Raw genomic sequence first — 13,804 nt, 5'->3', positions numbered from 1 at the left:
CAAAACTAGAAGCTGGCATAGCGTTAAAAAATATATTAAACAGAAAATTGACAAAATTTCAGTACAAAGTTCTGTGGATGCTGTATCTTGCAAGACTGACATGATGTTTTACTGAGTCTGAAGTCCTAGTTATAGTGAATCTGCAAGCCTCCTGTTTATAAGGAAAAAAAATAAACTTCTTTTGAAAGTAGAAAAAAAAATAGAGATCGGATGGAGGCGGAGTTGTTTTTGTTTTCTTGTTGAAAGTGGAGGCTGTTTTTTATTGAGAGATTTTCATGAATTTATTGTACCACTCTCTCTGTTCTGAAAGGAGAGAATGGAGCTCACCCAGGAATGTTGCACTTTCACTCACATATATGCCTTATTATATCTATATAATATTCAGTCGATTACACTTTTGATTACAGTGTTTAAATCTTTGGATTATCCATGGCTCTTGGTCTTCCCAATCCACCGCAAAAAGAATAATGAAAGAGAAGTTATTATTTTCTTATCATGTGTGTGTAAGAAATAGAAGCAGTCATATCCAAAACATTACTTCAGTCATTGCAAATGACTCTGGTTAGTAAAAAAAGTCCTGGTGTCAGCCAATGGCTACAAGCAGCGGGTACGTCACCTGTCAAATCTGGGTGGAAACACTGTGGTTTGGTCGTGGTCATGTGACCTGGGTGTTTTGAAACAAACTTCAGAGCAGTGTTTCAAAAAAGCTGTTTTGGATGCTTGGTTAATGGTTAAAATGGTTAAAATACTTCAAATGTAGTCATGTAGTAAGTATACACATGTTTCATATAAATATAGTCAATAACTTTATTTTCTTTAGCCCACATAATTAAACAAAAATTTCCAGCTTCCAAATCTGTCAAATGCTTTTTCTGCATCTAGAGACAATATTGTTCTTTCAGTGTTTTTACTACATGAGTAGCCTACCTTTTATGAAAGCGGCTTGATCAGGTTGTTTTAAGAAGGGGGTTATCTTCTCTATCTCTTTAATATCTTAAATCTCTTCTTTAATTAATAAGGGATATTGGACGATAGTTTGAGGGGAAATATAGGGTCTTTGGCTGGTTTTAGCATGAGACTGATGTTGGCAGAATTCTTATTTGGTCGTAGTCTGCCATTTTTCTTGATTTCCTGCAATGTTCTGTGGAATATTGGTACCAGAATTGTCCAGAATTCTTTGTAGAATTCTGCTGGAAATCAATCTGTACATGGAGCCTTATTATTGAGGTTAGGGTTAGCAATCATGTATTAAATCTCCAGTTTTTACTTGGCAGAATGTTTTTTTATGTGTTGGTATTAAAGATACATGAGCACGATTACTGACAGCTGTAGGGTCTATCTCAGTGTCTTAAATGTCACTCAACAGTGAGCTGCTGACGAGGAAATAATCCAGATGAGAGTAGGAGTGATGGACATGTGAGAGGAAAGTATATTCTTTACGGTTGGGGTGAAGGAAGCGCCATGCATCGCAAGGTCTGAAATCGCTCATGTGAGGTTTAATTATATTTGTGGATTCCCAGTTATCCTCAGTTCCTGCTGTATTGAGCATATACATTTCCTCATTTAGTCCAAAGTTGAGGTTGCCCCTAGGAACAAGTGCACAATCTAGGTGTTCAGAGAGTGCACTAAAAAAACATGGAAGTGTTCAACAACATTTGGGCCATGTACACTTACAATACATAGCTTTTTTGTTAAGTATAGATAATTTAATGACTAAGAATCTACCATCTGGATCTATAACTGTGTTGAGTACTGTGAAATATGAATAATGGAGTAATGGAGGGAAGACCCTCATTTACATTGAGGGGACAGGGGTGTAATTTTATAACACAAAGCTGAAAATATCTTTATTCCCGAATAAAACAAGCAACATTACACAATTTTAAGCATCTCAGTTGAATTTCACACATTTTCCAAAACATGATCATTTGAATGTTTTTTTTTCTGCTCAAGAAAATTGTAGTTGTCAGTTGGAACAGGTTTAATCTGAGCATGTTTCAAGTCCTGAAAAAGATTTTGCCTTTAGGTTTATTTCTGGGATCCTGTTTTGATGGTCCTGACAACTAGGTAGAAACATTTTTATTTTGGTCAATTAGTCAAGGAGTGATGTAGTTTAGACACCACGAGCATTTTGGACATTTCCGGGCATCATTTTTATTAATAAAATGTAATGAAAGATTTAGAGCATCAAGACTACAAACGTGATCCTTGCTATTCAGCGGATTTTGCAGCTGCATCAGTCCCTGGACCTGGACTGTCTTCTTCATTTTCATTTATCATCCTTTTTGCTATTGCTGTATTTGCTCTTGAAAAATCCCAACTGGGAGTAAAAAAAACATAAAAATGCATCAGTCATGTGTTGCAATAAAAAGGAACGAAAATAACCAAGCTACATGAGTGAATATAATTTTTTTTTTTTAACTAGATGTTTTCTATACTAACTTTGTGAGGCTGTCACACTGACTGAAAAAAAATCGAACTTACCTTATACAGGCCAGCAGTGAGTAAAGCTAGAAAAGCCAGCCCTCCCAGGAATCCTCCAATGATCTCTTTGGTGAAATTTGGCTGAGGATACACTTCTACCTCTGCTTCAATCTGACAGACAAGTTAATAGAAAGTGAATAAATTTAAACTATTATATAACTGAAACGAGAAAACAAGAGAAAGCAATTTCCAATCACCTTGCGAACAGGAGGATTACTGTTAGACCCTGATGCAAAGTAGATGTACTGGTTTTTGTTGTACTCCAGAGTGGCTGTGCTGGTTAAGAGGAATTTGGCAGATTGAAGTCCAATCTAAGAAAAAAAAAGTGAAATAAATTGGGGATAAATTAGGTGTTGCTTGATTTAACAAGGAATGATTTTATCAAAAGATTTAACAAGTTACTGCTACATAATCATCTGTAAAAATAAAAAATATTAATGAATAATTGAACATAAAATTCCTGTCAGTTACCTGCTCTATCCATCCTGAGCTGAGGCTGGCAGAGATTCCGTATGTCCTACTCTCCCGTATTCCCATGGATGTGCTGCACTTGAACAGTCTGCACTTGGCTACAGAGCAGTCCTGTGGGTCATTAAAAGAAGACTAAATGCAACACAAGTTTTGATCCAGTGTAATGTTAATTTTAACAATACACTTTGGTTAAATTTCAACAGGTAAAGGCAGAGGTATACGTACCACAACTTTATTTTTTTGTATTTCAGGAACAAAAACTTTCACAGATGGTTCTTCATCAATTCCTCTCTGACATTCTGCAATCTGAGATATATGTTTTATTTATATACGTTTGGTTTTATTTTAATTTCTCTAAACCCAATCATTCATACACAAGCATAGGTCATTTTTGAGTCTGTAACTATCAATTCTCAAACACATATTACCCTTAGACTGCTCAAATCCACCCAAATGTCTTTTTCACCAAGCTTCACTGGAACCCTGATCACCACAGTGAAATTAAGCGCTCTGATATTGTTTGTAACCTAAAATTGAAAAACAAAAGTATAACCCAGCAGTATAGTTAGGTCTACATCATACAATGAACTTTTGAACTTAAGTCATATGCAGAAGTTGTATTTCACCTTGACCAATTGATGGACTGGTTTCTGCAAATCGTTCATCCCAAATGTAAAATTGTTGTAGCTGAGGGAGCTAAACAGGTATATTTGAAATATTAAATGCCATGTAAAAAAAATACACTTTTCCCCATTGCAGTTAGAAAAACACATACTTTTCAAATGTCATAAAAATGCTGTATTTCACATAAACCCATTTCTTTTTGTAGAGTTCACTTGTTGTGGCATGCTCCTGATTTCCACTGAAAGAGAGAAAATAAATTATTTGTACTGTATCTATTGGACTATTGTTTTAATGAGGAGTACCTGTAGCAAAATGAACAGTACCTGCTGGCATTCACAGTGACAAAGATCTTCCTCTCAAGTTGACTGTTGGTGTCAATCCCATAGGAGACAATGAAGGAAGCCTTAATTGAATGAGAGACATAAGAATGACTCCTATTTGTCTGTAAACTGCGTAAAAGTGAAAATAAAGGAGTGAAAAAAGATATTCTATACAGAGAAAAAGTATAAAGCTCACCTTAGTTTTGCTCTTGAAAATTGGCTTTTCAATAGTGCAGTCTGTCCTTCCCCGAAATAAACCATCTTCACTGTCCAAAGAGTTGCACTCAATTCTTCCCTTTATTAGAAACAAAATGACTGCTGGATGGATTGGAAGAGCAGCAGATCAGTGATGAACTGATACAGACTTGATCCTGGTGTCTTACCTGCTGAATGGTGAACTTCCTGTAGGAGAGTCCAGCTGGGTACGTGAGAATAACACGACTGTTGTAGGAGTTTTCTCCTCTGTTCTCCACTGTGACTGTGACATTCAAAAGCTCATCAATGCCCACTTTAACCTCTGAGGATCTGGTATCTTGAATGAGGATCAGAAGAAAGGGGGGAAAAATAAGACTGCTGCAACACAAAAGTTATTGAAGCGCCATCGTATTCAGCTTTGAGCCCAATGCTAACATGCTATTTTAAGATTTGTTTTCAGACTATTTGTCTTTATTCAGTAGCTTAACAATGAAGAGTAGACAGAAAAGAGGAAGACATGCATCAAAGGGCCACGGGTGCGATGTGGGAATATATTTTTACCTTTCGAATTTATTGAGTTATGCTCAAATTTGCTGACGTAAAGAACCATTGAGGCTGTCATCAGTTTTTCTGGTTTTATTAACGGTACGTTATGGAAATTGGGGTGGGGGAGTTAAAGCTTTAACAAAGCACTTAAAATTTGTATTGAGGGGACATAAATTGGTGCAAAAGGGGATATTAAGGAGACATTCTTGTGATCTGTTTATGTAGGAAGATTCTCAGCAGATCAACTCACCTGGTGAAGTTGAAATCCACTTTCAGGTTATCAACACATTTGTTGTCAGTCCTGCAGTTTGTCTCAAACCCCAACTGTGAAAGAGGACATGATGTAAAAAGCATATACTAAATATAATATTTACCGACAAAATAAAACATTGTTTAGGCGACTCAAATGTCATTTTTTTTATATTTATATTTTGAGGAAATCATCCTCATTCAGGATAGAGAATGTCTTGAGGAGGAGGATGGAACTTCCCACAGTAGTACATGGCTCTTTCTTGCTAGGTGTGGAGCTAACCCAGACCTTTTTGCTTAGCTCCTAGCTTGCCCCATTCGTGAGGAACCTGGACTAGCAGCTACATCCAGGCATGGGAGGGTCAAATTCTTTCTGGCTATGGTGCCAGTAATGTGGCCTATAGTGACTATAAAGTAAAAAAGCCGCTCTCTGATCTGATACAAAGTACACATTCTTTCATTTTCATTTTCTTTCTCACTTTTTGAGTCAAATGGAGACATTTACCACATCCTTTAGCAAGCACCAGCTAAGAGGTGTCTGGTGTTTGTTTTTTAAAGTTCACTTACTGGATAAATTGTTGTTGTTTGAGCTTGCTGGGAAAGACTTGGTCTGAGATTTGTGTTGGAGGGCAACCCATAAAACAAAAATTCAAGATAATTGGAAAGTTCATTAAGAGCATCTTCTGGACAGGCCTGCAAGCAGGGAGCAGTGTTAAGTTTAAATTCAGATTTGGTCGAGCCTTAAAAATAAAATTCATCAAACAAAATCTTTTGTTTGATGAATTGGTCAAAGTATTTTTATCTGATATTGTTGTTAGGCCTTACCTCAATAAGAAATTTTATAGTTGAACACTTTTTTCTTCTTAAGTCAATAATAACTGATCCGGACTCCTCTTGTTGTTTCCCACTGCTGTAAGCTCGGTTTTTTGGAGGCTTGCGAGTGGCATCCAGTGTTAAAGTATAATTAATCCTCACTTGAGCTGGAATAAATGAGTGTTTGATTTCAATGCTGCAAATGTACATTAATAAAAAAAATGTTAAATCGCTGGACAGTGGCTTTGTAGTTCAGAAAAAACAAGGAGAATGATGAACCTGTGTTGACTGTAGACAGTCTGCTCATAGTAAAGCAGATTTCAGCTGTGTTCTCCAATGGTTTTGAGCAGTCTACATTCTGAGTAGGAATTCGGTTTGGGCTGAATGACACGTCAGCTTCAACCAGTACTATGGGTCTTGATCTGAAGAGTAGGAAAACAAATGAGAACAAGATTTGGCTCTTTAAATAGTACCAAACTAAAAACTGCCCTTCAATTTTGGTGTTTTACCGTGAATTAGCATCAGTCAAATATTTGCTTTACCAACATTTCAAAGTTTTAGAACATTACCGCTTTTTTAAGATTATCACTCTTATGTTCCAGTGGTGCAACTTTATCATGGTAATAGCCTCACTAAATAAGAACGATTTGAAAATTATGGTCTTCTGAACTAACCGCCCTTTTTATGACATCTTCTGCTTTCGGGTAATGTATGCATTTGTTCATGTTTGTTAGGAAAAGGCTACTGTTATGCATTTCATATTTCATTTTGAGATTTGAATGAAACCCACAGGAGCTGTGCTTAATCAGCCATATTTATTGCGCCTTTAATCAGCAGAGCACTTCTTATCTTGTGGTAAGTCAATTCCAAAAATGCCAATGGTCTGTGAGGATTTTAAAACAAACCTTCATATAATATGATAGCTGTATGTGATTAAAATTCAATAATCCCTTTTCATGAAAAACCTGATCATTTGTGACCAACTTAATATGCACTCTGCTTAGAATATTGAGCATACAAACTGACCGGAACTTTATACAATTAGTGTATTTATTAAGTTGGACCATCAACAAAGATTGTAGAATTACGACAGACAACAATAGTGCATGACTGGAGTATCTTGGACTTACCTCAGTAAGACTACCGTGCCCTTTGAACCCACCGCTAAATCAGGAAGTCCATCACCACTCTGGTCAAACGACGACTGACTGATTGACAGGCCAAAGAACTTTAGTCCTGACTGGACCTCAGAGCCAGTAATTCTCTGCATACATGGACATATTTTAATTAGCAAAAAAAAGCTGCAGATTGTTTAGATATTGGATTTACATGGTAGATGATATCAGTCATCTTGTGAGTTCTTTGATGCTGTGTACCTGTGAGTAAGTAGGACTGATTCTTTCGCCTCCTTCACTGTGGAATATGTAGATGCTGCCTTCACCATCATTCTCCAAAGGTGCTCCAACTGCCAAATCCCTGAATCCATCTGAGTTTAGATCAGGCAGTACAGCAAGAGAAGAGCCGAACCTTCCTTTCACAGCTGCATGTCCTCTTAGTACTAATGGATCATCAAAATTACACTCCACAATCTAAAAGGAGGAAAGTGAGAGTGTTTTTTATGGCCATTAAAAAGTATACAAATAAACAGATTAATTCCATGGCAGTAGTTAAAATGCAATTTACCAAACCAGTTAATCTGCAAACATAAACTCTTCCCTCTCTATCAGGCTCCGTGTACATTGGGGCTGATATGAAGATTAGATCAGTGATGTCATCATTATTTATGTCCATGGCACACACCTCTGCCCCGAAATATTCACCAGTCTGATACTGTATAAGGAACAAATTATTAATGAAATGATTCATGTTTTCTTTAATCAAAAGCTTGTTTTAGGAAATAATTTATGTACAGTGTACAATGTAATTCAGATCGGTATTGCTGTAAGTACATACCTGTGATGAAAAGGGTTCAATCGTTTGGTTTTTCAAGTTTTCTCTGTTAACAGCGACCACCACTCCTCTGTGTTTATATCTTGGAGCACCAACAATTGTAAGTGTGCCATTTTTGGTTATAACAATTGCCATTGAGTAACCTAGAATTTAGGTAGTCAAAAGGGAAAGACTCCTTATTGTGCCTTTTTCCATTTTGCAAACTGATACATGTGTTTTGGTCAATTAATTGCAGTAGAGCTATACACACAAAGACAGATATATGAATTTAATTGTTAAAAACTACCAAGATAACTGTCAGGCTCCAAAGACACATCCTCATATGTTTTCACTTTCTGGCCCTCTGTTGTGTATTGCACATAGCCTCCCTTCCATTGGTTTGCACCAACAATAGACATTTGAATTCCCTACAGTGCAGACAGAAAATACATTTAAAATACAATTTACTTTGCATTTAAAATCTGGATGGTGTTCAGTTGTATAACTGTCTGTTTGCCTTTACGTCACAAAATGTGGCACACAGGAATCTCTCTTTCTATGACTAGACTGTCTAGTGAGTTTCAGGTGGTTTTAATTACCTCAGGCACATAAATTGCACTGAATCCCTCTTGAGACATTTCCATTTTCAGTGACTCTCCACTGCTTTGAGATCCTGTAACATAAAAAACAAGATGATAAAACACATAAAACAAATTTCACTTTGCAAATGTTGTAAATACAAATTCATTATGCTTCAAGTAATAGTTTCAAATGATTTTTTTTTGCTATTTATTATAAACACAAAAATAAACTAGAAGGTAAAAAAGAGACACAATACAAAATTTACAAGTTAATCCTTTCAATCCTTTCATTAGGTTTGAAGTGGCAATTAGTGTTCAGTTTCAATAATGTATAGTGATGAGATATTTTGCCATGACACAATAAAGTAATATAGTAAATAAAAAGGTTAATACAATGTATGTTATTTTCAGTAGGATAACAAACCAATAAAGGAAACAAAAATCTAGCAATAAATTCATGTTTGTACCTTCAATGGAGAAAATTTTCTCCTGCAGATTCTGTCTTATTATTTCAAGTGCGTTGAAGTTCTTCACTTGAAACACGTGTTTGTCTGAAGGAGACGATGCAATGGTGTGCAGTTCTCGTTTTGCTTCAGTTTTAGTAAATGCATTCCCCACCTAGGGTTGTTGGGAAATTATGTTTGCATTGTTATGCTATGCAAAATGATTTGGTCCGTTTAATAAAATACAGTAATAAACTTAAGGTTTTCACCCCATTATAATATATCATTTACAGACAGGAATTATGCATTATTTGTTAGAAATATGTTTGGGTTCTGATTAGAGATGTACTGATCCGATATTAAGTATCGGTCCAATACTGACGTAAATTACTGGATCGGATATCGGAGAGAAATAAAAAAATGTAATCCGATCCATTAAATATCAAAAAAGCACATCAAAAAACTTGCAACACTGCATAACTCGGCTCATAACCGTAGCACGGAGCAGTATGCATCATGTGATAGAGCAGCTGTGTGTATTTGTAGCCTCACTAGCAATCCGGCATTTCATCTCAGAGGAAGTTATCCCAGAGAGAAGTAAAGCAAGTGTGTAAGTTCATCTCTGAATGTTTATAAAGAATTCCCGCGTTAAGCTTAACAACCAATATATGGAGCGACTGCCTCTTCTCTCTCCCTCCCTCTCCTGCTGCTACTTCAATAATGAAACTGATCAATGATCAGCTGATCGGCTTTTCTGTGCGAGTCCGTCTCTCTTGTTTGTTTATCGCCCACTTTGCACCAGAAAGAGGAAACCAGCGGCTGAACAACAGCAGCACGTTTAAGTTTGATAAGCTGTTGTTAGAATTTATTTAATATTACTTTCTACACCAGGATCTTTTTCTACGCAACTGAAATGTGCAGGGGCGTATCTAGCAAAGTTTAGCCAGGGGGCCGATAGGGCATTAACAGGGAAAGGGGGGGGGGGGGGGGGGCACAAAGACATACTTTTCTTTCTTATTCTCATTTAAAATGTCTAGCTTTTAATAAAAAATCATCCGAATCTTACACCCAAAGTTTTAATCTGGTGTAAAATGTATAGAAGTCCATTACTGTATATAGTAACTATTAAGTCTAATATACCCTAGTAAGCTATAGTAATTTTTCCTTTGGGAAGGTACAATCTGTGCATTACATTACTTACATTACATTTATTTAATTACTCTTGAAAAATAATAGATTTCTGTGCATTTTCTTTTCACACTGCATCAAATTAAAGTTGATTACGTCGATTAAGCATCACGAGGTGGAGGGTGGTTCCCTATTTTATTTTATTTTTTTGTTGGGAGTTTTAGAGCCCTATTAGTTAGGTTGCTTACTCTTTAAAATACCAGAATAGGGAGGATGGAGTAGGTTTAAGTTTATTAGATTGATCAGTATTGCTAAGCTATGAAATATTTTGGGTGCAGTGTATTTTTTGCATTAAGGTATAACAGAATAGCTTTAGTGTTTTTTTTTTTTTTTACTTGAGTATGAACTTATACAAAAAGCAGCAAGATATAAAAAAAAAACAGTTTTATTGATTAAAAAACACACTATATCGGATTCATATCGGCATCGGCAGATATCCAAATTTATGATATCGGTATCGGTATTTATGTGTTTACACATTTTATGTGTAAACACATAAAATGTGTTTACAATTTATGTGTTATTGAGCCATCTCTAGTTCTGATACTACGCATGATTACATGCTCACTATAATTAAATACGGCTGTGCTGAGGTACATAATGCATTGGAAACCCCCTACTTACGCAATAATTTCATCTGGTAACAAAAACAGTGCATTAGAACCTTCATGGCATTGGTTCTGATGGTCAAGCAACTTTACATATTCTGCAAGCTTAAATAATGGAAGTACTTACCCCAATAGCAAATCGAACAATGTTTTTACTCTCTGCTAGCTGTGCTGCACTGTGCAGATGATTTCGATCATGGGATTGCCCATCGGTAATTACTATCAAGACCTTCTTCACATTTGGTCTGGAACCTCTTTGTGGTATGAAAACCTTTTCCCTGTTAAATGAAAAACAAAAATCTAATGTCAAAATATCTTGAGAATTATTGAGTATTGTTTCAGCATGCATCATTCTTTTTCATATTACCTTTCGATGTAGATGGATTTTTGTACTTAGCAAACTTATTTATTGGAGTTTTTTTTTTCTTTTCAAAGTTAGCTTTGCAAGTATTTGAATTGAGCTTTTCTTGGGGCCATCTCACAATTAGTAGAATACCCCCAAACACAAGTCTTTCATTGTCTCTTTCAAAAAGCTTGAACACATGGACCACAGTACTCAGTGTGGTCAGATTTACAGAGTTGGGGAATAAATAATAATATCTTTGCATCCCTTACACAACATGTTTGATGGCCTTCGCTGTGTAAGTAGTTCCTCCTAGTTTACTAATTTCTTTGATGGTAGTATCCAGTGATGTAGATGATGAAAATTTTGTGCAGTAAAAATGAACCTGTGGTGAAGTAGAGAACTGGGAAACAGAAAACTAAAAATGAAGGGGAAAAAATATTTAAAACACGTAAAACAGCCATGTTTTGTGAAGTTAAATGGAAATAATAATGAAACTATTTTATGTGCGTGCTAGTATTTAAAGGATTACAGCACCTCACCTGTGTATCAATTGAAAGCAATGACTGGATTAGATCTTTCACAAACTTCTTCATTGTTTGAAAATCTCTAGAAGACACACTGATTGAACCATCCAACAGAAAGGCAATGTCTGCTTGGGGCGGGCACGCTTTCAAGATATAGATTCAAAATTAAATTAATTTTTAATGGGTTAATAGATGTTTTTAATGGTTTCAACATACTTTCAGTTATACAAATATAAAGTCATAATACAGTTTCAGTTGTGCTGAGATTTAGAGATTACACTATAAATCGAATTAGTTACCAGAACTTAAAGCATTATGCAAACTTGTTGCCTCAAAAAACGAAGTAAAACCTACTTAAATAAGCTTTACTTATAGAATAGAACAGAAAAAACTAGCTTTTTATTGTCATTGTACATGTATAATCCCAACTCTGCAGTTGTAAGTAAAAAAAATTGTAAAGACATCAGAAATAAATATTAAACAGAAGAGATATACAAACTAGAGGAATATGTACAAAATAATAGAAAGGCACAAACATAAAAGATTTTGACACTATGATGAAGTATAAAATGCAAGTTTGTTTTTTTTTTAGGCAGGATTTTAATGATTTGGGGTATATTTTTCCAAGCTCCAGGTACTGTTACCTTGAATAAAATCAGGTCTGGGTGTTCCAAATGTACTAGAGTGATCCATCTCAAAGCACACACCGTTGTACATGGTGATACTATTGCAGTCATTTGGAATGGTTGGCCCACACACCTGAGAGGAGAAAAAGTAAAGTTGTGATTAATACACTGAGTTGATTATTTCCATTTCCTTTAAGCAATAGTTTGCTCCATATAAAATCAACCAAATCTTAAAAAAAAAAAAAATACATTCAGCTTTTCACACAGCTTAAATGGTAAAAACCTGAATTTTTATTAATTTTTATTCGTTTCAGCGTATAAAGGTAAAGTTTTGCATGGCTTTATTAAATATTCTTTATTAAATATAAGTTATTGTAACTCAACCCCTCCCCACCAAAAAAATAATAAGGGAATGCCACAAACTCATGATTTATTTTCTAACTATAAGAAAACATCTGAGACGCTGAGGACAGAAGAATTTCATCCTCTGTGATTTTTAACAAAGCACTGGTAATGTCTGTAGTTCACCAACTCACCACAGTGTTTTGTGCCGTGGGATCACTTTTCATTGTTAAACCAAGCGACATGTTGACTGCAAAACCTGGTGCTGTAATGAAAGTATTCTACATTTGTTATAACACTCATAAAAAACTTTTGACAACTCTAAAGTACTACAATTAAAGAACTTTTTTCCTTTTTGACATGACAGCTATAACAACTGAAAAATTAAAAAGAATAATCTTAATAATTGGCTTTTCTTTGCTTGGTGTACTTCATCAGTAATATAATTTTTACTACATTACTGTTACATACTAAAATATTTGTTTTGGAAATCTACTCAAACTATGATTTGATTTAACCAATTTAATTCTGGGCTCGGATGTGGAAAGTCAAAGTTTCAGGACATCCTGTCAAGAGAAACAGTTACCTACCATCAAATTCAATATTTTGGCAATTTGGGGAGGAGGTGGTGCACGTATATATTTTCCCTCTTCCATTTTGTGAATACTGTTCAAGTGGTGCACTGATGAGCAAACTAAGGAAATAAATAACATAATAATGAGAATGATGTAAGTCTAGAGAGCAATAAGCTCAGAAATATTGTATGCTTGTTTAATTATTTCTGTTGGCCATAACAGAGATGTTTGTTCCAAAAATACAAAATACATAGCAGTTGCAAATCCACATTAAACATAATAATCCTTGTTCTGTCTTACTCTGATTGTCTTTGCACCACTTGGTAGCCAAAACCAGCAGCAGCACTCCTCAGGGTCTTCCAAGCCACAGGATCAATGTTGAAACAAAGTGCAGCATTTAATACTGAGAATTAAAGAAGAAAGAACGTCATAGTCTCATGTAATGGACGATTATGTAGTTATAGTTATCTATATATAAGGTATACAAGAAAATGTATACACTATGTGTCACTTTTTTTTTGTACTTCAATGGGTTTTGTTTATTTAATTTTGTATTACAACTAAAGAGCAACAAAGTCAGAAATTCTGATTTAAGTTCTGAACATAGTGAATTGGAGCAATATTCACTTAAAAAACAACCATACATACATTTGCTTTTCTAAAGAACTGAAGAAAAAAAGACAGTTAGATGTGGAATTCCTTTTGCTTATAGATTTTATTTAGTGGAAACACAGCTTGCAGATTTAATTAAATGTCATTTGTATTTTCACTATTTGGAGATGTTAATTATTAGAGAATAAAAGACTAAATCAGAAGGCACAAACCTGTCTTACCTGACAATAAAGTTGTAACACTTATTGTCCACTCCATTGTGTTACTCCCATGAAAAATAAATGACAGACGAGTGAAGTACTACTTCTGCTGAAAGCATCAGAGGAGA

At 35.2% G+C, this 13,804-nt stretch overlaps 1 pseudogene across 1 annotated transcript; it reads right to left on the bottom strand.

Annotated features, from left to right (window-relative positions):
* Positions 1-444: 444 nt before the first annotated feature.
* On the bottom strand, positions 445-13,268 carry LOC146512796 (integrin alpha-M-like; annotated as a pseudogene). Its single transcript, XR_014875809.1, has 29 exons — positions 13,165-13,268; positions 12,880-12,983; positions 12,484-12,554; positions 11,930-12,080; positions 11,337-11,464; positions 11,067-11,212; positions 10,579-10,729; positions 8,680-8,830; positions 8,231-8,304; positions 7,939-8,059; positions 7,656-7,795; positions 7,386-7,532; positions 7,079-7,291; positions 6,833-6,966; positions 5,982-6,124; positions 5,715-5,869; positions 5,457-5,582; positions 4,891-4,964; positions 4,283-4,424; positions 4,096-4,194; positions 3,903-3,982; positions 3,731-3,817; positions 3,582-3,651; positions 3,384-3,482; positions 3,181-3,261; positions 2,956-3,066; positions 2,682-2,795; positions 2,485-2,595; positions 445-2,320 (listed from the first exon to the last, which is right to left on the bottom strand). The product of XR_014875809.1 is annotated as an integrin alpha-M-like (transcript).
* Between the last annotated feature and the right edge of the window lie 536 nt (positions 13,269-13,804).

The sequence above is a fragment of the Neolamprologus multifasciatus genome, chromosome 8 (genome assembly GCF_963576455.1).
Source record: "Neolamprologus multifasciatus chromosome 8, fNeoMul1.2, whole genome shotgun sequence".
NCBI classification, from domain to species: Eukaryota; Metazoa; Chordata; class Actinopteri; order Cichliformes; family Cichlidae; genus Neolamprologus; species Neolamprologus multifasciatus.
The sequence above is the reverse complement of the archived record's forward strand: the minus strand, read 5'-3'. Positions and strand labels throughout refer to the sequence as shown.